The sequence below is a fragment of the Ptychodera flava genome, chromosome 8, assembly GCF_041260155.1.
Source record: "Ptychodera flava strain L36383 chromosome 8, AS_Pfla_20210202, whole genome shotgun sequence".
Classification (NCBI taxonomy): domain Eukaryota; kingdom Metazoa; phylum Hemichordata; class Enteropneusta; family Ptychoderidae; genus Ptychodera; species Ptychodera flava.
Genome location: NC_091935.1, coordinates 8,831,157 through 8,858,927, shown reverse-complemented (window position 1 = coordinate 8,858,927; position 27,771 = coordinate 8,831,157). Strand labels below are relative to the sequence as shown.

General features: G+C 39.7%; 1 long non-coding RNA gene across 1 annotated transcript; it reads right to left on the bottom strand.

The window, feature by feature from the left end:
* Positions 1 to 27,771, bottom strand: LOC139138401 (uncharacterized). The gene is made up of 2 exons (XR_011553600.1): positions 27,205 to 27,771; positions 1 to 8,022 (listed from the first exon to the last, which is right to left on the bottom strand). It is a non-coding gene; the product is annotated as an uncharacterized lncRNA (long non-coding RNA).

Here is a 27,771-nt window from a genome sequence, read left to right as displayed (position 1 = left end):
TTGACTTTAAAAATCACCTTTATTATCACCACGTCCATTACAATTTTGAAGAAAAATAACAAATCTTACTAACATAAAGAGATCCCTTCGAACTGTGTGTCATCTCTTTGTCTTGTAACAGGTGTGATAATTGTAATTGTGTTCTTTGTTGGTTCTTAATACTTTTACCCATCTCTAAATTTAAACAATGATTTAAATTGTAGGAATTCTAGGAACATTTTAAAACCCTGAATACCAAACCAATTATAATGTTATGAAGAATATGTAACAGGATAGTAAATTTAGAATCCTAAATAATCTATACTTCTCTACTACCCTAACGTAACTATTCTTAAATATACATCCTTTCAAGGGTAAATCGTTTTCCCAGAAAAAAATGACGAATAAAATTACAATTCAATTTTTCCACTTGAAAGAGACAAGTTAGTCACTTGTAACAATATCAAGAATTTAAAATGATTGGCAAGGCTGTCCTATACTTTTATGAAACAGAATTCAAATTGTTATTTCCTGGAAAAAGATATAAGAATATAAAACACCTTGGTAAATTTTTAGACTTAATATAAGTGTAACTGTTATTTTAAACATGAAACCAAGCCTCAGAGGACTTAGTTTTGCTTAATAGGTCTCGAACTTCTTACAGATCTTTCTCAGCAATTCAATAACTTGAAAGTGCTTAAAGAATAAAGGTACAGAAATTGGAACCTCATTAAACTTTGTTCAAATGATGACGAAAAACTGTACACGTTAACCTGCGGGACACCCACATATTGACATGCTGCGACAAAGTGGTCCACTTACAATGCATCAAACAATACATACAAAATGAAAACCATAGAAATGGTTTTCGTCAATGCAAGAAACAACCCTGTGATCGATCATGTCACGCCAGAGATCACTTTTGAAGTTTGAATGAGCGATGTGTGCATTTGTAGGAATCTGTTAACTAATCGACAACAGACATCACATCATATCTACCAATGTACCGTCATGAGTCAAGGCCTTTTCATGAGCTCTTGAACTAATATTCCCGTTTCAAAACGACGGTGCGGAGTACCTGCATGGCAACCCTGCAATATGCTAGCCGGATAAAAATCTGCATAAGATATGAGTCAAGAAACGTCGTTTTCTTTAAAACAGCAAACTCCTGAATATGATTCCCCATAGAAAGGACAATAATTTCAATTTTCAAAAGAGGAATAACAGTTTTACCTTTCGTACGTAAGAGTTCTCGATTTCAAACCGCGTAATGTCACACACTACAATGCTAATCTCCTCAACTTTATTTACAATAGATACTGGATATATAAAATGATAAGGGTGCCACTGGCACACTGTTCGTCAAACTTTTCCCATTTCAAAAAAGATGTATACTATCGACCTACAACCTTCGGTTGTGTCCAACCGCGTTTTCATCTTACAGAATGTTCATTCTTATACACTTGACAAATGGCCGCCGTGGCCATATTTTACAAAATTGCCCACCAAAATGAGTACAGAGTGTTTATTTCAAGACAATGTCATGCCATTTGCACAGTGCTTAACTATTTTAAACAGTTGGTGTTGAAAGTTACAGTTATAACACATGAAGCACAGGCAATATTGCACACATATTGATTACTGACTGGCCATGCTGGTAATGGCATTCGTTTGTTTTCCCCAAGAGCTCAAGAGTCGCCCAAAAACAGTCTGGTTCACTTAGGTCAAGGGAAACTTTTCTGCTTTTGGCGACTCTTAGTCCTGGGGGAACAAGCGTATGCTGTTATGACCTATTGATATGTTTTGTAACATACCTAATCCAACTTTCTCACCGAAAAATCGTGAATGTTCTCTGCTCAGAAGACACGGCCTGCTTTTCCAAAATGTGCGCATGCGCAGATGGCACTTACCCGGGTAACAGCTGTCCGAACTGTCAACCAGTATGTTACGTTTCAAAAACTGTTAACCGATAACTGGCGCTTTGTATGTATCAGCGTCAAAATGACGCAAACCACGTGCCCGAATAAATTGACAAATTACGACAGAGATTTTGAATGAGGTGTGTTACATCACCATTTGCTGTCCGTATTTGTCGCCACTCTTTAATTGTTAACACTGCAACAAGTTTTCCTAGGTCACCTATATCACTATCAGTCTTGTATAGTACCATTTTAAAGAGTGACGACTATAAAAGATGTGATATCACTTATTTGCTGTCAGTGACATGTGTTGGTTTTAATCAGAAAAAAATGCCCAAGACTTACAAACGTTATCAAGAATCGACTCAGCAAATACATCGGAAGTCCTCAAAGCAAGAATACTGGGAAAATACTGTAAAATACTGATATCGCGCTGAGTCGTATCACGATTCAACATCTCCCCGCGGTGTGTTTCTACCTTCCTATTGTAAAATGCACCCTGAGACACACGGATTACTATCACATCACAAGGAGTTACCCCATCAATCTGAAGGTGCAACCAGTTCCCAGCTGGACAGAACGGAATGAGCTCCATCTATCGATGGCTGAGACTCCGAGTGAAGCCGGTTCAAACAGAGCTTGACCGACACAGTTTTGCATCGCATCACATTTCTATCGCCGCGAGTCACCGTACTACGCAGAGAGAAAAAAGTACTCATTCGTGTCATCTAGATGGATGGGCACTGTAGCCCATGTCTCTCTATCTGATTTCCCAGGAGGAAATGCTGGAATTATCAGGTCTGAATTGAAGGCGGAGACCAGTTCTCCGGCGCACTTAATTAACAATCTACAAGAAACCCACTTGAATCATGGTTAACAATACTTGGCTAATCCCATCTGACCCCTCGACTAATGAATCAAAACTCGGGACGACACTTGTATGGCAAATAGTCACTTGCCAGTTGCGTTCGCATAATAGTTTGTGGATATGCCGAGCATGTCTTTTCTTTGCATTCACAGCCGAAGATCTCTATGCATATAAGAGTGAACAAAGATTTTCACTCTGTTGTGAAGATCATATGTGATGGCCTGAGCAAGGGGCTTTGTGTCCGCGTGTAGGTGACCATTTGCCCGACAAAGAAGGGCATATTGTCTCCTGCCTCGACTCGGAAGGTGCATAGTCTAATGTTTGGAATGTAATGCTTTTATTACATGCCTTTCAGCTTACTTGGTTTTCATTTCAAATGTTTGGGTTTATTCGCTGTATTTAATGTTACACGAAGTTCAGTTTAAAAAAAACCCCGATAACCGATTTGCATCATCGATCGACGCACTGATATATTTAAATCACTGTTATGCGGTTTATTAATTTTGGCATGCATAAATTTCTAAAAACCTGATTTCTTATATAATCGTGCAATTCGAGTAATTTGGTCACATTAAATTCCGAAGTTGTTAAGTTGAAAATAATCTAAGTCCATTTTCAGTCAAAACATGTCATTGACTATGCGGCCTGCGATTTCATCAATGAGTTACCATTGAATCCTATGGAGTGTGCGATATTCGCTGCACAAGGCATGTAATAAATTCATTTCATTCGTATAGAGAACATCCTTTATTTGACTCATGTCGACTGGTATCAGCTCCTGCCCAGCGTTTGAAGATAGCACGAATGAATAGCATTTCAAACGCAATTTCTTCGACTTCCTATTACTTTTGAATTATGTTCACGCATAGTTCTGCCAACACCATACCAATTACAAAGAGTACGTGTGGAAACAACTGTTTTGCGATTGTTCGAAATTTCCAGTGACTTCTTAAAAGCGTGTACTCACAAGCGATTGTTTATTTGGACTTGCACATTTGTATCTGTTGTATGACTTTATACCTTACAAATTTTTCGAGCCATTTAACGAGGAAATGTCAATGTACCAGGTCTCGGGACAATTACGAGGTAGCTCGATAATTTTCCAGGTGACATGCATCATGAAGTGACCGTGCCTGAACGACCGTTGTTAAAGAAGGGTTCGTTCCGTCTGTGGGTGCGCGAATAGGACCAATACAAAGGATATCCAAAATTTCAGAACGGCGGTTGAACAAAAACTGGTGACCACGGCTGAAGCAGCTTCATGTAAACGAAGGGACACAGTGCATATGGCAAAGTCTTCCAGTGATTTGAAAGCTACAAAACTGTTGAACTATAAACATGCATCAAATGCTGAATTTACCTCACATTGCTCGACATTCATCGTCAATTTTTGGGAAGAGGAAATGTTTATCAACAGGAAAGTCGCGCAGCCGCAGAGGGACGACCCCATCCCTTCAAGGTAGAATGCGTCTCAGTGCCAGATATAGGGACTTTCAACTTTTAAAATAATTTTTTGGTCTACCACTTATGGGGTTCATTTTGAATTTGAAGCTCACGGAACAAAGGAAGTTTTCATCTGTTGTTTTTGTAAAAATAGAAAATTTGATTCCTCTCCATGGAGTTAACACAGGGATGGCGACCATTTTGAATTTCAAATGTCTTTAACATTTGGGTAATTTGATCTCTCATAGCAACTTTTCTACGGTGACACCTGAATTTTATACTAGGTTTCAAAATGGAATGGGTAAAAGTTTCCTTGAGGAAAGTTTGGACAAAAGTTTGAGTCTTTCAATTCGAGGCGCATACTACCTTAAACCAAAACAATAGCAGAAAGAGTAATCAAAATCACAAGCGAAAAGGAGAAAACATGACGCAAAACGCTCAAATATTCAACTTACTGAAACTGAAATCGAAGGTTCATTAAAAGTGTATATAAATTGCTTAACATAGTAAATCACTGACAAAGTCAGGGAAGACTCGTTCCGAGATCGTTTAAGATAGTCAGATAAGATAAAAAAATCATTATCTCTCTACAGGTAAAACTAACTGTTTTACTTATAATTAGGTTTCAACAATATAAAGAAATACAAGTCTTGTTGACATTTTCATGATTGTGCATCACGTGTATCTATATTCGTCTTGCATGAGCAAACGCCGTGAATGTGTTTTAAGGTCATCTGTCACCTTAGTTTGGAGACAATTCAGTACGTGAAGCGCAAACATTAAGATGCACTATAAACTTCCTTACGCGATTAAACGCTAATGAGAATACTGACCCATATGCTACGAGATGCATTTATAGTGTTGTTTCGTGGAATGCTTTCGCAGGAAGGTACGAATTGTAGATGTGCTGAATTTATACGCCCTTGTGCGTCTAATTGCGGGCGAGCAGGCACGCCCACGACTTAAACTCGGAACGGATAAGTGTCCGTGGCGTTCGTTGTCTTCTCCTTGTGGTCCCATAAAGCCACTTTTACCGACGCTATTAAAACGTGTGACTTGCTGCAATATTGATTGCCTTCGCGAGTGTGACACGTCTTCCGCCCGAAAGGCAGCGGAGAACTAATTGACAGCCCCGGGAGGATTATAAGGATTCTGTGCACTAGATGCCGTCACTGTATGCTACTGTACGACCAATACACTTTAAAATGGAGTCGCCTTTCGTACTCGCACACCTGAGTTCTGATGATAAGTGGACCACTTTTTTCACTAATAAATTCCCTAAATAGAGGTAATTTTTCATCCAAAACCTCCTAAACACGTGCAAGTAACAAAGGAAATGTCCCTATTCAGGAAAAACCTTCACGTGCAGTAGAATAACGGCAAAGTGTAGATTTGTGTAATCTGGATTTTCGAAAATCCTCTCCAGAATGAGACGATAAAACTCTCCCGTTTCAGTCCTAGTAACCTTCATATATTTACATATTTAGTAGCAATTTGCATAATGCTATGCAGTCATGATATTGAAGAATGACAGCAATCGATGACCAATTCATATAGCGTATATGAACATAAAGTGATGTAACAGTCCTTCGGACACATCTCATAGTATATGGCGTCAATAACCTATCTCTTGAAGTCACACTTTTTTAACCTACTTCAGGTCTTTCACCTCATTCAGAATTCAGATCAAGTGAATGTATGATAAATTGAATTCAAATAGAAATATTTCGATTTATATGTCATTAAAGGAACGCAATATGGTGGAAATGTTTCTCTTAAATACTTGGATACGTTGATAAATTAAACTCGTTACCGCACCCTTCAAAAGTGAAATCGTGTTCATTGAATAACGACTATTCCATGAAGGTGGGTAGAAATTGGTTGGCAATGTAAACACTGCGATGTGTTCATCGCCAAGGGTCACCTATTGGATCAAAGGTCAACCCCGAGCGAAATGTTTATCTATACTGCAAATTGATCTCATCGTACAATCTAATTAACTACACAAAAATACCTGACAACGGAACAGTTACGTGAATAGAATTGCTTCAATCTTCCTCCTGACAGCGATCCTTTGCATCGAGCCTCGCCTGATTGCTTCAGCAAATTGTTACTTCAGCGATGCGTGCAAATTACATAGGTTCAGTTCGCTCGCTGAACGTTGGCGTTCAGACGTCTTCCTGCCGTTTAATATTGGTGGAGCACTGCATTCGACAAGGCGTCAGACATGCCTTGTCTCACTTGCGTCAGTAGACTACAAAGCAGAGAAAAGCCTTGAGATGTGTTGATGAAATGTGAAATTGTGTTTTTTTATTCATGTGGATAGATTTTATGACATCTAAACCACGTGAAGAGGTAATCCATTAGTCTTGCTCTCCCGTCTCCAAATGCGGCATTCAAGCAAATCCGATTGCGCGCCGACCACATTTTCTTGCACACCCAATGCTCGTCTTATCGCTAGCCCAGAGTACCCGGATTTAAATTTTGTTGTCTGAAATGCGTTGTGTGGTTGAGTTGTCGGACATTAACCAAAGTCCCGCTTCCTGGGGTAACACCTACATATTTTATGACGTCATTTCTTGCATGTTACCGAAATGACGTTTTCGATGTACCTGTGTTTACATCAACAAGCAGGGCTCGTGTAAGGTTGTGAATCAGGGGGCTGAATAAAATCAGAAAATTGAGCACTTCCTACGCCAGCTGGACGGAGTACCGTCGGTCAGATTTGTGATGGCCGATGGGTTTTAAAACTCCAGTGCCACCAACTACACACATGAGATTCTCGTTTCCCGATTTACACGACAGTCCATTCATTATCCATGCACCCGGATATGACGCATCTACAGCCAACCTTCTCACGTTTGATGTCTTCAAGAGATTAATCGTGTTCACAGCACTCTAAAAGAAAGTTTGCCTCCGGCAAGTTGTGATTTCCAGTAATGCATTTTGATGTAAAATGTTGATCTGCGCTTGCGCACCGATGGAGTCGAGTTAGGATTGTAACTGATTAGCAACCCAAACCCATTGCAAATTGTCACTTGTTGTTTGTTTTGTTTGTTTGGTTTTTTTTGCAACTCAGGCTAGACAGCAGATTTTGACGTATTTAACATTCACAACTCATCTGGAATATCCTGAAAAAATCGTTCAAATGTTGTCTATATAGCATGAAAGACAGCAGACAGTCAAAAAATTAGGTTTATGCATAGTTTGGAACAAAAATGTCTTCGGATAACATCCTAGAATAATTTGGTTAACTTACATGAATGATCCTTTAGTAATACGTACTCTTACATGATTGGCAAAGCAATAGAATATGCAAATCAACGGTTGTGTGGTAGAGACACGTCCAGTGTCCCACTGCATTAAGTCATGCTGGTCAATGGCATTCTACAGACACACCAACACAAGCACGCTCATTACAAGAAACACAGATGTCGCTAGCGCTGGTGATATTACTACCCCTGCGGAAATATCGAATGGCGATCGGACGTCTTCGGTCTCCGTTTTGACCCTGTACGAGCAGCTATGCAACCGACAGATGCACTTTTGGTTGTCTATCTCCCAAATGCAAAGTTTCCTCCTGCAGTCGGCGTAATCGCACTTACAGGCAACGTCCGAATTGCTCCTGCACAGCACTTCCTTGGGCTCAATAATCCTCGGAGTGTCTCCTTTTTCCTCCTCAGCGTTGTTGGCCTCCCCTTCTCCGGCGACCGTCGGAAGCGTCTCGGTAGATTGCTCCTGTGCCGAGACCCCGTACAACGTCAGGAGATGAAGAAACGCGGCAGCAACTGCCAAAGAGATCTTCACATTCATCTGAAAGAATCGAAGCAAGCAACGATCGTCAGAAGACATTAGAACAAAACATTTCCCCTAGCCATACCCGTTGATAAACACCAGTACAAGAAGCTCACGGAAATCGAATAAGTATTCGGTCACAGTAACTGTAAAAAATGCTGACGAAAATAACTTATTTGTGGTGGAAGTAAAATTCCTGCTCTTTCCTTCATGTAGAATATTGCGGATGTCTGACGGGAATTTGAAAATCATTGAATCAGGTTGCTTGGTTTCCGAGACATGTGGCGATTTTTTTCCAAAGCCAGGATTGCTAAAAGCTTACCTATACTTGAAGCAGCCTGATCTGCTACCTAAGGGAGTATAGATAATGAAAAGACGCGCATGGCGGACACTGAGTTTGATATCAACCCTCCCCAGCCTCCCAGAACGAAAAGTTTGGAATTGCGAAAATCTACGATGACACTATGCTTCAGAATTCCTCTGTACACAATAAATTGCTGAAATAGGTGGTTGGAAGTTTAAGCTGCCGGCGGGGTTTTGAGCAAATCATATTCAAATAATCTTAGCTTAATCTTGAACATCATGATACACTCGGTTTCCATCTCATAGCGTTGCTGCGAATTTCTGCACGATAATTGGAACGCCGTCATCCATTCCTTCCCCTACTAAATTCGATTAGTTTTGTTTGTTATAAGCGCGTGTTTTAATCATCCACGGCACCTTAGCGTAGAATGATTCTCGCGGATAGATTTATCAGACACTTAATTTTTTCCAATACTGTTCTTGTATCCTGTTTGTGAAGACCGCGGAGTATGAATGAAGTTTTCGTGATCTAGTGAAATTAAATTAACAAAGGTTAGAGCAGCCATTTTGAATTTCAAATATATGTAAATTTTAGGTTATCTCAAACTTTATACACTTCGCCCTATTTTTATTCTTGATTTTGAACGAGAATGTTTCCTGTTTACAGATTCACGGAAAAGTTTAAAAATTTATGTGTAGAGGCGCGCATATTTAGAGTAAAGCGATTTTGAATATTGGATCATCGGTGTGGTTTTTACTTGGCAGTATTAAGTGCAAGGTGACTTACAAGCATATATATAATTATATATATATATATATATATATATATATATATATATATATATATTTACATATTTTCAGATTTGATATATCGAAACTGTAACAGATAAGTGAATAACCTCATATTATTCACGCAAAATTTTGAGTTTGTGTACATGTGTGTGTGCGATTGCCTGTATGTTTATCCTTGTCTTGGGTTGCCCGTCCGACTCTCTGAGTGTCTATCTTATGTGATTCCAAGTATGTGCATTATAGACTAATGTCATCTGGTAATTTTGACAAATACGCCGTTTTAGACATTATTCCATTGACGGAAAATAAAATCTTGTCTTCTCAAGAGGATTCACACTGCGATCGGAACCTCTGTGATCACTTCATAGCTTGAAATATTAACAACTGACTCATCTCTTGAGGTGCAGTTTATCATAATAATGTTATCGACTCAAACGATACCGCCGGAGACTTCGAGTGAGAAAGGTCACGTGTTTAGAGGTCGTAGCGCACCTTCTCACAGATCGTTTTACATGTTCCGTCACTTGGGACGGACCGTAGTGCTGTGTGTCATCCACACAAGAGTGCAAAAGGTTGAAATGATTTTACTCACGGCCGCTTTTGCCAGACGAAGAATTCGCAGCATTGATTTGAATTTTTTTGCAAAGAATACATATTCTGAACAGTCGATGGGTGATAAGAATGCGACAAGCACTCCTCCGGCACATGAAGCTTTTCGATACGTCTTGTACGCGAATGCGAGGAGTGTAAATTTGCAAACACATGTAAGATAGAATATATTCGGACTCTCAAATTTTTACAATTCTCTTCTGATCTACCACTTGTGGGGGCTGATGTTAAAGCTGTAGAGAGTAAAAACATCTTCACCATCTTAGTTTTTCTAAATTCGAAAATTATGTTTTTCTCCATAGAGTTTACACAGGGATGATGGCAAGTTTGAATTTCGAATATCGGTAAGTGTTAGGTAATTTTTCCTCTAGTTCCAAAATTTGCACGGTGACCCCTGATTTTTACTATTCTTGACTTGGTAAGAGAATGGTTTTAAGTTTAATTGAGGAAAGTTTAAGCAAAAGTTTAAGTCCTAGGCGCATACTACCTGAAATTTGCTTCTAAAAATCAATCGAAACCCGTGATATTGTTGATAATGACTGATAGATATGCAAACGCTAGGAATAAGACTCAGTGGCCTTCAGTGCGACCGTTGCGTTTGTACGTACACTAAATATGTCGCATACAAAATGAGAGGGAAAAGGAGAAATCTTGTAGATTATCTCGCATGGCACAATGTCTCCTTGTGAAGAACGTCCAATTTTGGAAATGCGACTGTGCAATTATTTTACATAATTGCTTTGGTAGACATGACAATAACAGTTTTCTTTGGCGTGGTACTTGTTTGCGTCAGATTGGAGGCGTAATTTTCTATTTTGGCTAATTCAATTACGCCCAATATAGGCGTTTGTATGACGTTATTCAACCGCAGTACAAAGCAAGCTGATATCCTCGTGTCCAGAAGAACGGGGCGCTCTTGATAAAGTGTACATTTGTTGTCCATGAGCGGAACCCTGACGCCAAGAAATTTCAATAACGAAAAATATCCTATACAATTAAGCTAATCCAAGGGACAGAGGTGGCTTTTGCATTAAATCTGTTTCTATTCTGTCCACCAGCCCCAGTAAACGTTATACAGTAGAACGTAGTGTTTTCCCGCGCGCATGCTCATTGCTGGGCCGGCTATACATCGCAAACTCATTTGTTCAGAGTATGTGCGTATTCATGAATGCCTCAAGATTTCGTATATGCTTTCCGTCGTAACACATAATGCTCGGCAATACAAGATGCAGCAGAAGCCTAACCCGCGTTTACCTGTTAACGTTTACCAATTCTTACAAGAGGTGGTTTTTGTCAGCTGTGATTTGAAAAGACACTGATTCCGACTCATATCTTATAAGCTCTGGCTACTCTCAAACACCGTGCAAAGGACCTCCGATCGGCTCATTGTACCTTAAAAATCAAACCGAATATGCTCGCGTTTATGGAAAGTTTCGCTAAGGAGCAGCCCAGATTTAGGCACACTATATTGATAAAATTTTATCGACGGGAATTCAAGAATTCAATCGTGATATAGAGGGAAGGCCGCTTCTTCACTTTCATTCGTTCGTCTCTGGGGAATGTGCTTCGCTGGCGTTCTCATTTGCGTACGTAGTCCCTGGCTTTTCGAATGAAGTTTCTGAAAGTTTTTACGCTTAAATTACAATACATTTTCTCAGATTTGTTCATCCTCCTCTATACGACAATTACAACTCTACAACGAGAAACTTCACAGGAAAACAAAGGGTCTTTATTCAATTTTGGCGAGTATATTTTCAAAAATCGGCTTTCTCGATGTTGTCAAGGTGACGTACGCAATGCCACCTAAACTACTCCAATAGCACGGACACCTGTTAGTAGAGTGCAGAAGTCATAAAAGATCAGTAAGCCAATTGAAAAAGGGATAACAATCTTTATGACGTTCAACAGGCCGACAAGTCACTGAGCGCATAGCTGTCAAGCCCACGCCTCAACACATAACTCTCTCACGCGTTGAGGGTCGTTCGATGACGTCATCCAACCCATCAAAGAGAAAGTACGCCATTACAGGGGCGGTATCAAGATCAACTCAAACGCCACTGTGGCCGATTGATTTGACCGCATGACACATGCATCGACTCACCTTCTGAGTTCACGGCACGACTTCAATCGCACCAGGGAAACGTTAGTGGCAGGTTTCTGTGCCAGGAACTGATTGAATTGGGAAATGTTAGCCTATACTGACATGTTTCAGCGCCATACAGGAGCTGATTGAATGCCTCGATTCGTCAATAGTGAAATGAGTTATCCAGTTCACGTGATTTTGATCTCCGGAAAAGTAAGACAATCCCATTACAGGAGAACGTAGGGTGTAATCACAGTTCCTCTAGAGGGACCGTGGCACAATAGAGGGACGAGAAGGAATAGGCTGGCTAAAAAATGATCGTTCAATTATGTTATTTTTTAAAATTCAAATTGGCTTCAAATGCTGCACTATGAAGTAGCATTGAAGTAGCTCACTCAGACTTCAGTTTCGTAATTGAAGTCTTGTAGGTAAGGCCAGCACAGGGATTTACAGAAACAAGTACCAAATGTATGCATGCAATGTACTTCTTTCCCTTGCCGACAAATTTCGCGTAAAGTTTTTGCTCCCACATTCGCCACAAAATATGTTCTTTGCAATAAAAAAATGACCATTAATAATCATCCTCGTGATGAACCGAGGCAGTTCTGTTAGGAATTACTTTAAGTAGCAAAATATGTATGGAAATCTTGGGTTTTTATCGAGACGGTTGATTTGTTTGGCAAATTTTGCCTGCCCATGGTATGTTGTAAATGCATTTCAAATTTTTTTCTCTGGAGCTTTGATATGTGATGGTATTTCGAAACATAAACTGGGGAGTCCCAAATTTTAGGACAAGGATGTGTCTTAATGAGCGGGACACATCAATAAAACCCCGTATTTTCCTTTGGACGAATATCCGCCATATTACGATTATTTTTGACAAGGTGTCACTGTGCCAATTTTAGTCCCGTGTGAACGCAATCACATTGCAATTTCGACCGCATTTCCCAGAGGTCCAGATATTTTGATATTTAAGAGGACCGTACTTGAACCCAAAACAAGGCAATTACTCAATGACTGTTTACCCGACACTACTAGGTAAATTTTCAAGTGCTGTGCAGGTTTTCAACCCTGACGAAATACCACAAATAGCCTATCTCCACGTAATATGCAAATCTGAACGTCCTTCGCATGCTTGCGGTTAATTAAAGTTACTTAATGATATTTGATCTGCGGTTGCACAACAGATGAAACACTTCATGCATATTCTTGCGAGAATATATAATATTTATACAGGATGCAAGGAGACAATCGTTTACGTTTTGAAATATGCAAAATCGCGCCAAGAGACGGCAGACAATAAATCCGGTTAATACTTTAAATTTTATTAAATTTTATTATTTTTAAGTTTGTATGTGTGATGTGTGATAGTGAGCATGCGTGAGTGAGTGCTTCACGAACTCTACAACGTGTGGAGCGGTCTCAGTCAGAAAATGTAACAACTTAGCCGGCTATTGAACCACTCTTTTTGAGAGTGGGGATTTAGTCGAGCGGTTCTCTCGGTGGCCTCTCCGCTAGGCGACTGATGCCGTATGTTGTGGGTTCGAACCCGATTGAAAACTAGCCGTATTTTAACGAGACACAAATGGATCAGATATGACTGGTATTAATTTGAATTCAAACGATGTTACAATATTGTCTTATCACGTGAAATGAGTCAACGATGCATTCATGAAACGTGGCAAAGGCAGTCAGAATTGATTCCATGGTCGCAGAAAAAGTCGTTGACGCGGGAGCCATTCAGCTGAGAGCTATCTCTCTTTCTTTAACCTTGTCTCATTAATGATTGTGCCCATATGTATTCATTAATAATATTTGTGACTTACGTTTCATGCATTTGGCGATCGTGCAGTGCTATTGTTGTGAAAATAATCTGAGTTCTGAGTAAAATCAATTGTCCACAATAACATTGAACGTAAAAAACATAGAGGCTGTATTAAGGGGTTGAAAACTAGGCAAATTGACATATCTTCGGAGTGAAAGAAGAAGCTTTATTTTTAGACAGAACAAAATAATTAGAAAATTAATACACACATTGGTTTGTTAACGCCGGAAAGGGCACAATTCAAACCGGCCGAGATTGCATCGGCATAGAAAATCGACTTGGAAGATGGCAGGCTGCTTTTGACAGAGCGCCAAATTTATGGACTTCAGTATGAATGATGATTAATGACCTTGGCATTAGGGTTGTACGGTGCCATCAGTCATTCGAAATGCCTCGCTTAGCTGGATGTTTTTTCGACCTTTCACTTTGAATGCGAACTGCGTAATGCGAGTAAGTCACTCAAATTATGCCAGGCTCTTACAGCGAGCAATCTATAGAACAACTTTATTGGTAACCAACTGACATGGTGCTCCGCCATTCTTGATATCGTTTGTGATCATGATATAAATGTGACGGTATATATATGAATACGAATGTCTGTTTGTGTTTGTAAGCCTACGTGTGTGTTTGTGTCTCTGTATATATATATGTCTGTGTGTGTATAAACGTATGTACATATGACATTTTTATATTTTTGAGACACCTTGAATGTTTTAATCAAGAGACGGGGCTTTTTGCTTATGGCGAGATCTTCCGAGACTTTGATGATCTATTGATCAGTCTGTTTCTAACCAGGTGAATCAAGTCAATCTTCGTATAATAGCAGTGCATCACAGAGTTTAATAAAAATCAGTTAATTTGAAAGTTTCAAAAAAAACTCAGACGATATGTAGATCGACGTGCTCAACAAGACAATTCCCCGCGAACTCCAAGTTACGCGATATCTCGTAGTTTCTCGCGCGGCACGGGAAACGGTCAATTTCAATTGTTAAGAGATGGAAGTTTGTTGTGTGCCGACTCCTTCTACTTCTGCGATAACGTATAACGCAATTTGACGTAAAAAGTGCAAACATTTATCTGGGTAAACTTTTCTACTGCAGTTTCCACGGGGGAAAATTAATGACAGCAATGAGTTTGACAGCATGATTCCAGGAGATGACCTTTACGCAGTAATGGATTAATGTATATTCCGGATGTGTTGCCCGGATGTGAGTATGGCGGTATATCCACTAACCTTCATCTCATGAGTGTATAATGAGTGAATTCTCGTTTAAATTAGATATCACGGTATTGCGTTTATCACGGAGAAGACATGACCTTGGCTATATGCAAATTCCATTGCATGATCTGTGTTTTGTTGCAATCTGAGATAAAAGACTTCAGCATAATATTTATTGCGAATTCAGTCTCAATACAAGCTTCCATGCACTTGCCACAAGAAGGATTAGACTGAACCCAATCTTGTCGAATGCATCTCGTTGGCAATGTAGGCACTAGAAGAACTGCTGAAAATTAATCAGGCTTTATACGAGATGAAGACAAACGGTGGTGGCGATTCGCTTCCAATCAGATGGCGAGTCAGACTTTAGAACGTGCCAACGCCGTTGATATATTGCAAAACTGGGAATTCCTCAATCGTCAATGATTGACTGCGCTAACGTGCCTTTCTTTCAACACTAATTTAGAACCATCGCTAAAATTATTGACAATTTCATAGACGCGTTCCCAAGAGTGTGCAGTGCCAGTGTCTCGGTGAAAAAATTAAAACAGTTCTCACATGAATGACGTGTGTGGCAGAACGAAATTGACATAGCATTACGTGTTTTCATCGCACGGATGGTGTTCAACGACGATGTGTTGATCAGTCTAGGCGTCTATGCATGAGCATACCGATTTCGACCACTGTACATGTTCTAAGGCTCATGCCACCGTGTTTCCTATAGAGATAATCCATCACTGCTTTGATCTTTAAATTTGGAAGTGAAAAAAAAAAAATCATGCCGTGAGCTTCAAATTTTGACGCATAAAACCAATGCTGCAGTAATTAACGGCACCATATATTCGTGGTTGAAGGCTGTTTTTCGTTTATATTCTAACACTGATGGGAACGCAAGCGTGATTTAATGTAAAGCGGCACTAGTAGATGTTGCAATCGACTCGGGGTTCAGCTTATTACAATCTGTCTACATGACGATCTTTATGGCCGCATTCCTAGACTTTCCCACCTCCACTCTCAAATCACTTGATCGACAACTGCGCATTGGAAATTTCATATCTCCTAGTGGAAAACCATCTCGCAATGTACCCGGTTATCTCAGCTTTAAGATAAAAGCTCATTCAACGTGCACTCAAAGTCGGTCAAGAAGCTTGACTCAGATTGTCTCAATCTCGAATTCCACGTTACCTTGGATACAACCTCGACAAAATGCCACGCAACCAAGAATACAAGTTCAAAGTTAACCAGTTTGTGCTTTTCTAGAAGTAATTGGTTCGTGGTTGGGGGTTCCTCGTCTCTATTTGAAAATTGTGGTTTGTACGAGGCTTACTGAAGAATCTGATCGCCTTCAGGCGAACATATCGAGCTGAGTGAATTAAGCTTACATTACACTCCGAATTGTTCGCCCACGAACACACTGTGCGGTGAAATGGAGATTTTCACTTTAGCTTTGAAATTTAAATGGGCCACTATCCGTCTGTAGCACTTTGATGGAAGCTTACAAGAATCAATATGAAGTACACAGACCTGTTTGATATTAAAATTGAGTTAGGGTACACATTTCTCGATCCCTATACACTTTCGGTATATGACTTCTGATCGGGGTGGCAAGAAATCTTGACAATGGACATACTGTGTCGTCATCTATGAAAAATCACTGTGGCGAACGAAAATTACATAATGCCTATACCATACCGGAAGTAGCAGGCATTGTGGGAATCAGAAGTTCTACAAACCATATAGACCTTTTCCCGGTTATCCCACAATGCATTGCAGCGGCTATATCAAACACTGTATATACACTCAAAACAACGAAAACATAGTTTTGTGTTGTACAACGGATTATTATAGAAGAATGACACAAATTTGCCCATCAGCGACGAAAATATAGGTCAGGGAGCAACATACTCTGCGTGTACCCTACGGCAAAATAGTTCTATGCTTAACGTAGGCTTTGTATACCCTGGTGCGCACTGCATCATGGAACCGGTAAAAGAAATATAATGTTCAGACAAGTTCGGCTAGAATTTTCACATGAAGGTACTAAAATGCGTAAAATTTCCACGTTCGCGGTCGCTTGAACGTCACGAGGACGCGCAATCTGGGTCCGTAAATGCTACATAGTTACGTCCACCACCTAATTTCACACAAAAATATGCAAACGTCAATGTGTTGGTTTATCTAACTATGAAACGCCAAATTTACAAGGTACGATTTCGGACCACTGTACATGTTCTAAGGCTCATGCTACCGTGTTTCATGCTTCTTTTTCTGAGTATGATGAAACATTCACGCATTTACTCACTTGAAATCAGCTGCATCCATGTAAATCACAGAAAGCCAGAAACTTTGTGAATTTTGTGCCCTTAAAATAATTTCTGAAAAAAGATGAACTCTGACGGCTTGTGATCGTTCCACCTGGCAGCATAGATAATAATCCCGGTGTATAAATTTTAACGACAACACAAAGTCCTGGACTGACTTTGTTGTAACAGCAACCGAAACCCCGTCTCTTCGTACGCGAGAGTCACAGAACAATTTAATGACATCACCTCAGTGGTCCCTTGGTGTTGACGTAAAACATGTAGGTGAAACTTCGCGTCAAATACTTTTCGGACTTTGATAAAATGACATGCCACATATACCTCGAGAGGCGTACATGATATATTCAATTTAATTACAATTGATTTTGACAGTCTTACACTTAAAGTTCGCCACACCGGTTTTTTTTTTGCTATTTAGCATTGACTTAAAGGTAGACGGTCGGAACTGCGCGTGTGCGACTTTCTTGTTTGCAAACCATGTATTTCATGCATGATATCTAGATGCGTCATGTCAACATAGCTGTAACAGTTACATTTTACGATATCCATTGATTAAACATGTTTTAACTTTCATCAATCGCCAACGTACCCTCGATACAGTGTCTGCATCGGTCGTAGGGGTCCCTGGCAACCTTCGAGCAGACTTCCGACGACCGCCTCCCTTTAAAGCGTTATCATTCAATTAATAACTGCCGTATTAGTAAGAGCGCTCTCCAGTCCATCCTGCCCACTTGCACACGTTAACATCTGGTACGAATGCAAATTATTATTATTGGCCCCTATAAACACTGTTATCTCGTGTAGACATCATAAAACGATCGCACTAGTTTTAAATCACATCTCAGCTCTGTCGCGAAGACGATGATAGACAGACTTTCCTAGGGCAATGATTATGGAGAGACTCTCCCTGGGCAATGACGCCACCATTAAAATAGCCATATGATTAACTAATAAAGAGGATTATTAAAATTAAAAACAGTGACAGAGAGTCGCAATTCTTACAAAACCGTTAGTAAAGATTAATACTGAAAGAAATAATTCATCATCGCGCTGAAAGATTTGTATTCGTGCTGTATGTACGCCTTTATAACTGCATTGTCACCCAGCAGACATATGTGTTTAATTACTGACAGGGATAAATGACGTCATCGTTAATGGCATCGTCCACCTGAATATCAATTTGCAGTACAAGAAGTGGCACGCTTCGCTGGCGGGAAGCTAGTTTTTGTGTACTCCTTGTTGAAATTTGCATCCGTTTGCCGGTAAAAAAAACACTGCCATTTTCAAACTGGGAAGATTTACCGTTCTTATTCCGAGCGCGGTATGTTGATTTTGCGGGAGACGACTACAAATAACGCGCCAGTTCGGGTTGATAGGCGCGAAAAAGCGAGTAACATGACCAACGAAGTGTAAAACAGAGTTGGATTTGCACGAACTCACTCTGCTTTGTCCCTGTCGATTGGACGATCTCCGTCGGCGCATGGACTTTGCTGTTCTCATAATTTCGTACATCAACGGCATGTGCTAACATTTACAGCTTCACAAGAAACACGGCGTCGTCATCTCTTTTCCGCAAGCTTCGATAAATGTAATCCGGCACATGCACGTAAATACGCATGCGCGTGTACGAACGCAACACTAAAACTCGGAATAAATTCAAGTACAGGAATATTTTCACTTTTCAATTCGTACAGTCTTTGTCGTATCCACTGGTAACATCCTGCAATTTGTAAATTTGATAAATTATAAATAAAACAACCAGACCAACAGTTGAGTTAAATTTATTCTGTGTATTCATACCAAATGTACTCCTGTAAATGGCTCAGTTTCTTTGGACTGTAAGTCTTAATTTCCATTGGATGCCTAGACTTTCAGCCACTGAATGTAAAGCATGGAGTCCAGAACAAGTGGATACATGGTATTTTGTATCTTTGATTGACAGCGGCTTTTTCACTTAACCATTGTAAAACATCACTGGATCATCCAAACGGAATTTCGGTTACACGGTGAAAGAACTGACTGTATTACATTCTCGAATGTTCTCGATAAAACCGAGACACCAGCCGGGATGTAAACTGGGTTAAGTACGTCATGAAAAAGGGCATTTTCACATCCTTGAAACGACAGCTTATTAAACGGGTTAACATGCTGATTAAACTCGAGGCAGTGTCCTTTTCGCGTCTCAATCACACACTAGAACTTTGAAAGACAAGAAATGTCGCCTACGTAAATTAGCCTCACGTGGAAATATTTTCATGTCCAATTACCATGTACTCTATAGTTTGTGATGAATATTCATAAGCTCCGAAAATAGTCTGCGTATAAAATAGCAAATTGTCTGAAGAGAGTCACCGAACTGATCTCTTTGCCGATCAGAATCTGACCTCGTGGTAGTCTCCGGTGTAATACATCTTATGCAGGAAATGCGCAATTCCGTCAAACGAGGTGGCACTTAACCTTTCTACCAACTCATCCAGTCCATTAAGTATGAAGCATCCGCCACTATCTATGTAACGATAAACGAACAGTCTATTTTTGTTCTCATCAAACGTGCGGCACGCTACAATCATAATTGCTAAAATAATGTCCATATTGAAAACGTTCGATCCGTTTCACAGGGAAGTTTGTTGTCACCAGATGACTGATACGTTACAGCTTTGTACACGGCTGTCGTAACGAATGTCAGAGAGAGTATGTGGGACTTAATAGCTCATGCAAATACACGCTGGTTTCAGGAAATCTCGTCGCTACAGTTTGCTGAATGAATTAACCAGGTTATCAGCCATCTTCACGGCAGCGTGGAATCCTTCGTATTGATCAGACACTTTACAGCGCTGTAATAATCAACCGAAGGGTGCACAAAAGGGGGATTTTGGTTAGACCGATGTTTCAAAGAATCTGAGCGTCGGACAGATTTTCTCTCAGATGTTTGTTATTCTGAAAAAACGAACAAACAGTGGATCTAGTCCGAGGTTTCTAATCACTGAAAAGCTGGTCGATAGTTGAAAGGCTTTGACAAGGCCATGTGTATTTCTATATCCGTGATTTTCATCCTCTTTTTATTTTAGTCTGATCGGATCCAGATTTAGTCTGATGGGATCGTGTCAAGTCTGACAAACTATTTATGCGCTTTGTCGACTCAGATACACGTACTTTCACATTGCTGCTAACCTTCAGGGCAATGCAGAAGGAGGGAGTTTACGTTAATTTCTAGAAAAATTATGCAAACGACTTTGCGCAATTTAATCTAACGACCACCATCGTTGAAATAGCCCAAACCTGATTACGGCAAATCTTCCTGAGGCCATATCAGCGATATATGAGCACTCGCGGGCATCGGAGCATTATTTTCATCCGGCACGGTACAGCAGCCGCGATTTGTTACAGGAGACGACAAGGCATGTGTCTTTTTGAAATCCTTATCTTCAGAAGCTTGCAATGCAGTCTGCCGGTGTTTTTGTGTACAAAACGTGATAGACGATGAAACCCCTATTGATAATATCCATAACTTTCTTTTTTTTCAATAAATAGATAATAGTCTATGACTATATTATCGGATGTTTACTTGACTTGTAACATTCTCGGTCTCCATAGCAACGGTTTCATCATATTCAACTAGTTTTGGCGATATTTAAAGCATAACATGTCATTCATCGAACCAAGCCAAAATTCTCAATGCAGAAACAACCGAACATCAGTTTAGCCAAATGGGAAAATTAAATAAAGTTATCAAGGAAAGCTTTTGTTGGATCTCAATTTATGTAAAGAATTATGCTTATTTTTTATTCAGGTCGGCAACAATAACCCAATACATCTCCAGCAGTCAGTACGCCTGCGCAGAAGGTTATGTAAGGAGATTTGCCGGTTCACGTTCAATCCATTTTGAAAATATGTTCGTTTAAGCTTCTCATATTGACGTTTACCCATACGGATCAAATATCCCCTGCTCCGCTTCACAAAGCTAACATTAACACCCGACATAACAAAAAGATTGGCGCCTGATTCGGGTGTTACTCGATTCGTCTATTGCGCTCTCTGCAATATCAATTCATCTATTAAAATCCCGGCACGAAATTTCTACATTTACTGGAGATTTACTATCACGGCAGGCTTTAACGTGGTGATATCTGCTTTGGGTTGGCAGTCTTGTACAAAACATGTCGACTCCATTTAATGGCTGCACATGTCCTGTGTTTGCCAAGCGTTCAAACGACCTTTAGTCCATTTGACCTTTCGTTCATTTGGCTTTGAAACCACTTAAAATCAATCTGCTCTTTTCGAAATTGTTACCTCACGGTGCAGGTAACTACAGGATGCAATCAGTCCGTGATTTCAAATCTACTTGGATTGGAAGGTATAATTAGCCAACATTTCAGATATACTGATTTTATTCTTGAAGAAAACAACACATTTACTTTAAATTATCATTTGGTTCAACATATCAGAGTTTCCGCCTAGGATGTGACTTCGTTTCAGGCATGATTTCATTGCTAACTGAGTGATTTGGTAATTGAATCATACAATGCAGAGGTAACAGAAGGCAATTTCGCGCATTCAAATTAAATTGATTAAGAAAGTAAGCGATGCATTCATGGGCAAAATTCGAAAGCACAGAATACAGCCCTCACGGGGAGGAGTAAACTACGCAGATTTATTTGTAGACTAGACCTTTGTCATCAGTCTTCATACAGTGCACAAAGACTCACACACAAAGCTGGCCCACTCAGACATACAGTTCATGCTTGCGAGCAACCTTGGTTGTTACAGAGAATTGTACGCTTAGGGCAACGATTGGAAAACGTTCTCTATAGAAAGACCAGAGCTTTGAAAGCATCCAATCATGTATAATCAGGCTTGGTTGTGGGTTTCAGGGACTACAGAGAAAAGGACGAGATTGACGTGTGTTAAAAAAGCGACAAAAAGATTTGGGACACGACTGTGTTTTTGGTTAATGAAGTGAACATAAACATCTTGTGATCGCATATAGATCCGACAGTAATAATGAATTTCATACGGGAATTCAAACAAGCAGACTCCATGTAATATATTGTCGTGAAAACATCACTCTCGGCGCGGCGTCAAGTCGATTCAGGTGATAGGTCAGGTTTAAACGATTCCTACATGATGCAATTTGGCGTTGTCCAAATGTAATTTTATGCGCCTGGGCGTACCGTCTAACCTGCTGAGTTAACACCATAAACTTTTATTGCACAATCGTAAAAAAAACCCCGGTAAAACATTATTCCCATTTCACTGCAATAACATTATGTGGAGAGCACATGCGTGGTTGTAAATCTATTGGGCAATTATGGTAAAAGGGCAATGCACGTAGAAGAAACAACGTCACGGAGAGATAAAACACCTGCCTGCATCCACTGAATTTCAAACATCGCTCTCTGAGTAATTGATTCCGCTTCGTTGGAATAAAACCAACACGTCACAAATTGCAAATCGCGAAAGACAACACTGTTGACAAGTTATACGTACGTACGTACGTATGTACGTACGTACGTACGTACATACATACATACATACATACATACATACATACATACATACATACATACATACATACATACATACATACATACATACATACATACATACATACATACATACTCTAACTTTTGAGACCCTGCGAAATCGCTTAAAGTGTGAACTGTTCAATGAATGATACAAAATACCATTTCCCTTAAGACTTGAGTGCCTTATCACGGTCCACTGTGAATGACGACTTTAAATATCAAGCATTTCGATTTGTGTATTTCGCTTTTGAATAGTAGGCGACAAGCTTGATTAATTTGTATACCACTGTCATTTTTAGCTCAAGTGTTCACGTCAGCTAACTTCGCAGCGATGTCTATCTGTGTCAGTGTGTCTATCCGTCTGTCTGTCTGTGGGCCCGATATCTCGAGAACGGCTGATTGGATCAAAATCAAATCTGATACATAGCTTCTTTTGAGAATGGCAAGAATCAATTATGTTTTAGGATGGTGTGGCTTGCATATTTTATGCTCATCTGCATAATTAATGGTGTAAGAAAAAAACAGACATACGATGAGAAAGGCTGCACAGAATCGTATGAGATTTGCTACAAATGTTGATTACACAAGGATTTATCCGCCATGAAAGACATAAGGGTGTGGCATGAAAATTAATTGCTAATTTGCATATTTGATAAACTTTCCCGATTATGTATATATCTGAACCGACACGATCAAAATTGACGTAACTTGGTATGTATATTGAAAAAATATATAAAGCATTTTTACTTAAACAGTTTAAAATAGACAAAATGTGCTACGTACATTGAAGATACTACGATATTATTGAAGTCATTTAGCATTTTTATGTTAGCAAAATTACTAATTTGCATATTTAACGAACTTTCCAAATTAGGGATGCATATCTTGATTGACTTGACCAAAGTTGACAAAACTTGCTATGTATGTTGTCGATGCTATGATATAATATTACCAAAAGTCAGTTTTGATTTTGTTAAACATCTTATTTCTAATTTGGATATTTAGAGAACTTTTCTAATAAGGGATATATCTTGATTGACTTCATCTAAGTCGATGGAACCTTCTACATGTTTTTTACATTTAAGAAATATTATAAAATATAAATGAAAAATTTGTTCAGCTTTTTTACATCAGCAATTTACTAATTTGCATATTAAACTAACTTTCCACTTTAGGGATATAATACTGGAAGGACTCTAAAAACGTTTATGAAACTTGCTATGTGTATTGATGAGACAATCAGTTTGTATAAGTGAAAGATATTTTGCCTTTTCATGTCAGCTAATTTATAATTTGTATGTCTAATGAGCTTTCACAGTGAAGCATATATAGTTTGAAGGACTTGACTAAATGAAACTACACTTGCTATATAAAATGGTGATACAATGACACCAGTTAAAGTGTTTTTGTTTCACCTGATTACATACTTATATACTTAATGACCTTTGGAATTTATCTGCTGTGAATATTGTTCAAGCTGTTAATCATAACACTTTCAATGAAGTTGCAAACATGTTGCAAAGGTTTAAAGCCATAGACAACTGCAACACCGAAACACGTGGGCATTTTCAGTTCATATCTGGTCTCTGTTTCAAGGGTGCCCTGAAAATCATCATCCAGCCTGTCCCATGAGTATTTAAATAATAACATCGAAAAGATTGCCATGCCCTGCAGGTCGTTCGCTGTGAAATTTTCTAGCAAAGTCTCGCACGCCGCGAGATAGATTTATCATGTGTCAGCGTCAGTGGAACACTTCTGCGAAAATAGTGAAACGTGCTCGCTTGAAAGTATCTAGTTTTAAAAAGCCTTCTTTCACTCCATGAATTTTTCAAGAGTGAATCTGGTTTTAGTCGATATCGTTGAAACTCAATCCAAGATTCGTCAGATGTAGTACCTTTCTTATTAGGTTTCATCCATACTTTAGGCATAAATGTACAGCGTCGAAAGATATTGCTGCGGTGACAGAGACAAATTAAATTGCTTTGGGAACGTCTCTTCCGACAGCCTTTCCTGAAGGAATCAGGTGATAGTCTGTGCAAATTGATGATTCAACATCGTCATGAAAAAGAAACCTTTCTTTGTACTAGCAATTCCTTTTCCGGATTGATAAGCATGGCAAGAATTGATATCAGCGCTTAGGGACTTGCTTGCGTCGACGTCTATATCCGCGGGAGCTCAGATTCCTACTGCCCAGCAGCTTACTAACGGTACATATTCAGTCGCCATGTCAGACGGGACAATAGAGGTACTTGGTTAATCATTGCCGACTGTGAATTGACCTTGTATGGATGCAAACGTTTTAATAGATTTGTGTGTTCTTCGGAGACCTTTAGTTTCTGTTGATGAGTCTGGCGAGGGGAATACTTCGTCTAGGGTATTATTTATCGCTACAATTATACCTCCATTGAGATTTGCTAAATTATCTCTTCGAAGCAATTTATCACCGCGAAATTTTAGTTTAGAAAGCAATCAGATTGCATCATTGTTCTGCAAAAAGAACAGAAAGATAATAAAAACCTATCCCATAATTTGAATGTCATTTGCCTAGCGCAGGCTGCACAGCATAGGGATTACACGTGATAAATTGATCCCATTGTGGCGATCCAAAATGTGCCTCGTTAGATTTGCATAAAATTTATTTGCATGCTAGTAGTATTTTCGGACGTCCCTGCTTTGCATAACGGGCGTGTCATTTACAGAATGTGCCGAGCATTCACCGTCATATGTAAACGAGCGTCCCATTCGTTGTCGCAGCCCTGTAGACGGATATGCCGAGACATGATTGAGACTCGCGACAAATCTAGCAGCTCTGGCAAATATATTTTGAAAGAATTGTAGCATAATGATTTGATTAGGGCCTCTGCGATTTCCATTGTCGTTATTCTTCTTTTGACACGTTGAGCTGCTCAATACCGACACTATTGCAATCGCACTTTTGAATAGGTCAGGGTCGACCAAGGTGAGGGGCTCAAAGGAAAGGCAAACGCGGGGTCCATATTCGCATTCAATTGCCGTTATTAACGTCTAATTGATACTCGGATTACTGAGAATATACACAACAAGATTGCCTTTCTACTGTCTATGCATAATTTGAATAGCAGCAAAAAAAACACGCTTGCATATTAGTACTCCTAAATGCCGGCACTTTAAAATTTTAACCAGCCGTGGCAAACAGGTGGCGATACAGAAATTGGGGTCTTCGGAAAGCCTTTCATCGTTCAGATTTGTGTGTCAGGGCATAAAAGATTATATCATGTTATGTCATTGAGTATTGTGCGAAGCAAGTCGTACCAAATTTGCCCGAAGCGCAATAATACATTCAACAAGCAAGCCTTTATTGACAGAAATAATATCGCATTTTTTCGAAATTGAATGATACCAAACAACAACGTTGAAGTATTCAACGAAATATGGAGGATCAACGTTAATCATAACAAATATTAGTACATCAGAAACACCCGTCTTTCAGTGAAATTTTGCTGGTACGCAGCAAAGGTCGCTCGTTTGTCGGCACACTGAGCAACAGCGTTTCGCGTTTGACTAAAACTAGCCATTTATTTGCCCCTTAGATGAAATCATTCGTAAATGGGTCCGACGTTTATTAATGAAAGAGAGAAATGAATGACACATTAGGCTATGCGATTACACTTTGCCCATTAACCACCATCAATGCAATACCTTCCACGGCGAATTTACACATTATTTTTAGAACAGAACGCGAATACAAGTACCAAAGAGTGCGCACTTGTAGTTCATCCGAGCCATCGAATATATTTCTGTCAGTTTGGCGTCCGTCGTTCATTTTCTTCCCAGTGTGCCAAAAACGCTTCAGAGCATTGGTGTGTACTAGTAATTCATCGTGCCTCTTTATACGGCGGTGAGATATCTACTCGGTGGATTGTCCTTGTTCTGAAGAACGGAAAATTCTGACAGTTCTAACAGTGTGCGCCACTTAATTCTCTTTTATATGTTAATATCTATACTGATGCAGCATTATGCTCTCTAGCTCCATGACCTCTGACCGGCAGACCGAGTGATTGCCATGTATCACCCGTATGAGCGCATGAACAGACTTTTTAATGCGTTTTACAAAAGATGAGAATTTGAGAATAGTCCGTCTGTATTGAGTGTGGTAGTTTGAAAATATCACAATAAAATAAAGCAAAAAATGCATTTATATTGAAAAACAGGGGATAAAATGATGTTTTAACGTTAGCCTTAAATGGTGGAAACACGGGCGTGGTAGTCGTGCAGTTCCAGTGCGGGCGCATAAAATCACCCGCATATGTAACTGAACAATATATGAATTTTAGAGCTGTGGTCCAAAAATACACACAAGACTGATTCGCTGCCGTACAATGCAACATCTGATGGTGTCATTTTCGATATTTCTAACATTCTAACAATTTCGCTGTTATATAGGTGACACTTTTTGCGTATTTTGACTCGATAATTTCTCCCTTGAAATGTCGTTTTAAAACAGATGGTGCAAGGCCCAGTCTGGACAGGATGTATCTACTCACCGTTTTTACGTGAACAGACTATCTGCTACAACAGCATTGAGGCAAACAGACCGTGTAAAGTAACCTGCATGGCAGACATCACTTTCTCTCCTACAACAAGCTGCTCTCGCTGCTATACATGACCGTGATGCGACGTCGAGGCTGTAGGCTGCCTTCTTCGTTCCCTTGGAATGGTCGATATTCACAGCACGTTGTCAGATTTTGCAGTATCCGAGGATTCCGAAGATTAGGCACGGGACTAACTAACACTATCTACCAGGTGAATTACAGAACCGCTGCAAGGTTGGAGTCCACGCAACACTGCCACTGCGAAAGTTACCGAGCGTATATCGCGCCCTCTTCTAAATGACCATTATAGATGGTTTCTATGGCGACAACAATTTGTCTCTCTCAAAGAGGGCAGGCATAATATTGCTTCACGGCTGAGTGAGAAACTGGCGAGCGAGCACACACTCTCTGTCTCGGCTTTCGCTTGTCCCAGGATTTATGTTGCTTTAACAACAACTTGTAATTTTAATATGCTGCCACTGTTTACGCTTATCAATAAAATTTGCCAACAGGTCACAG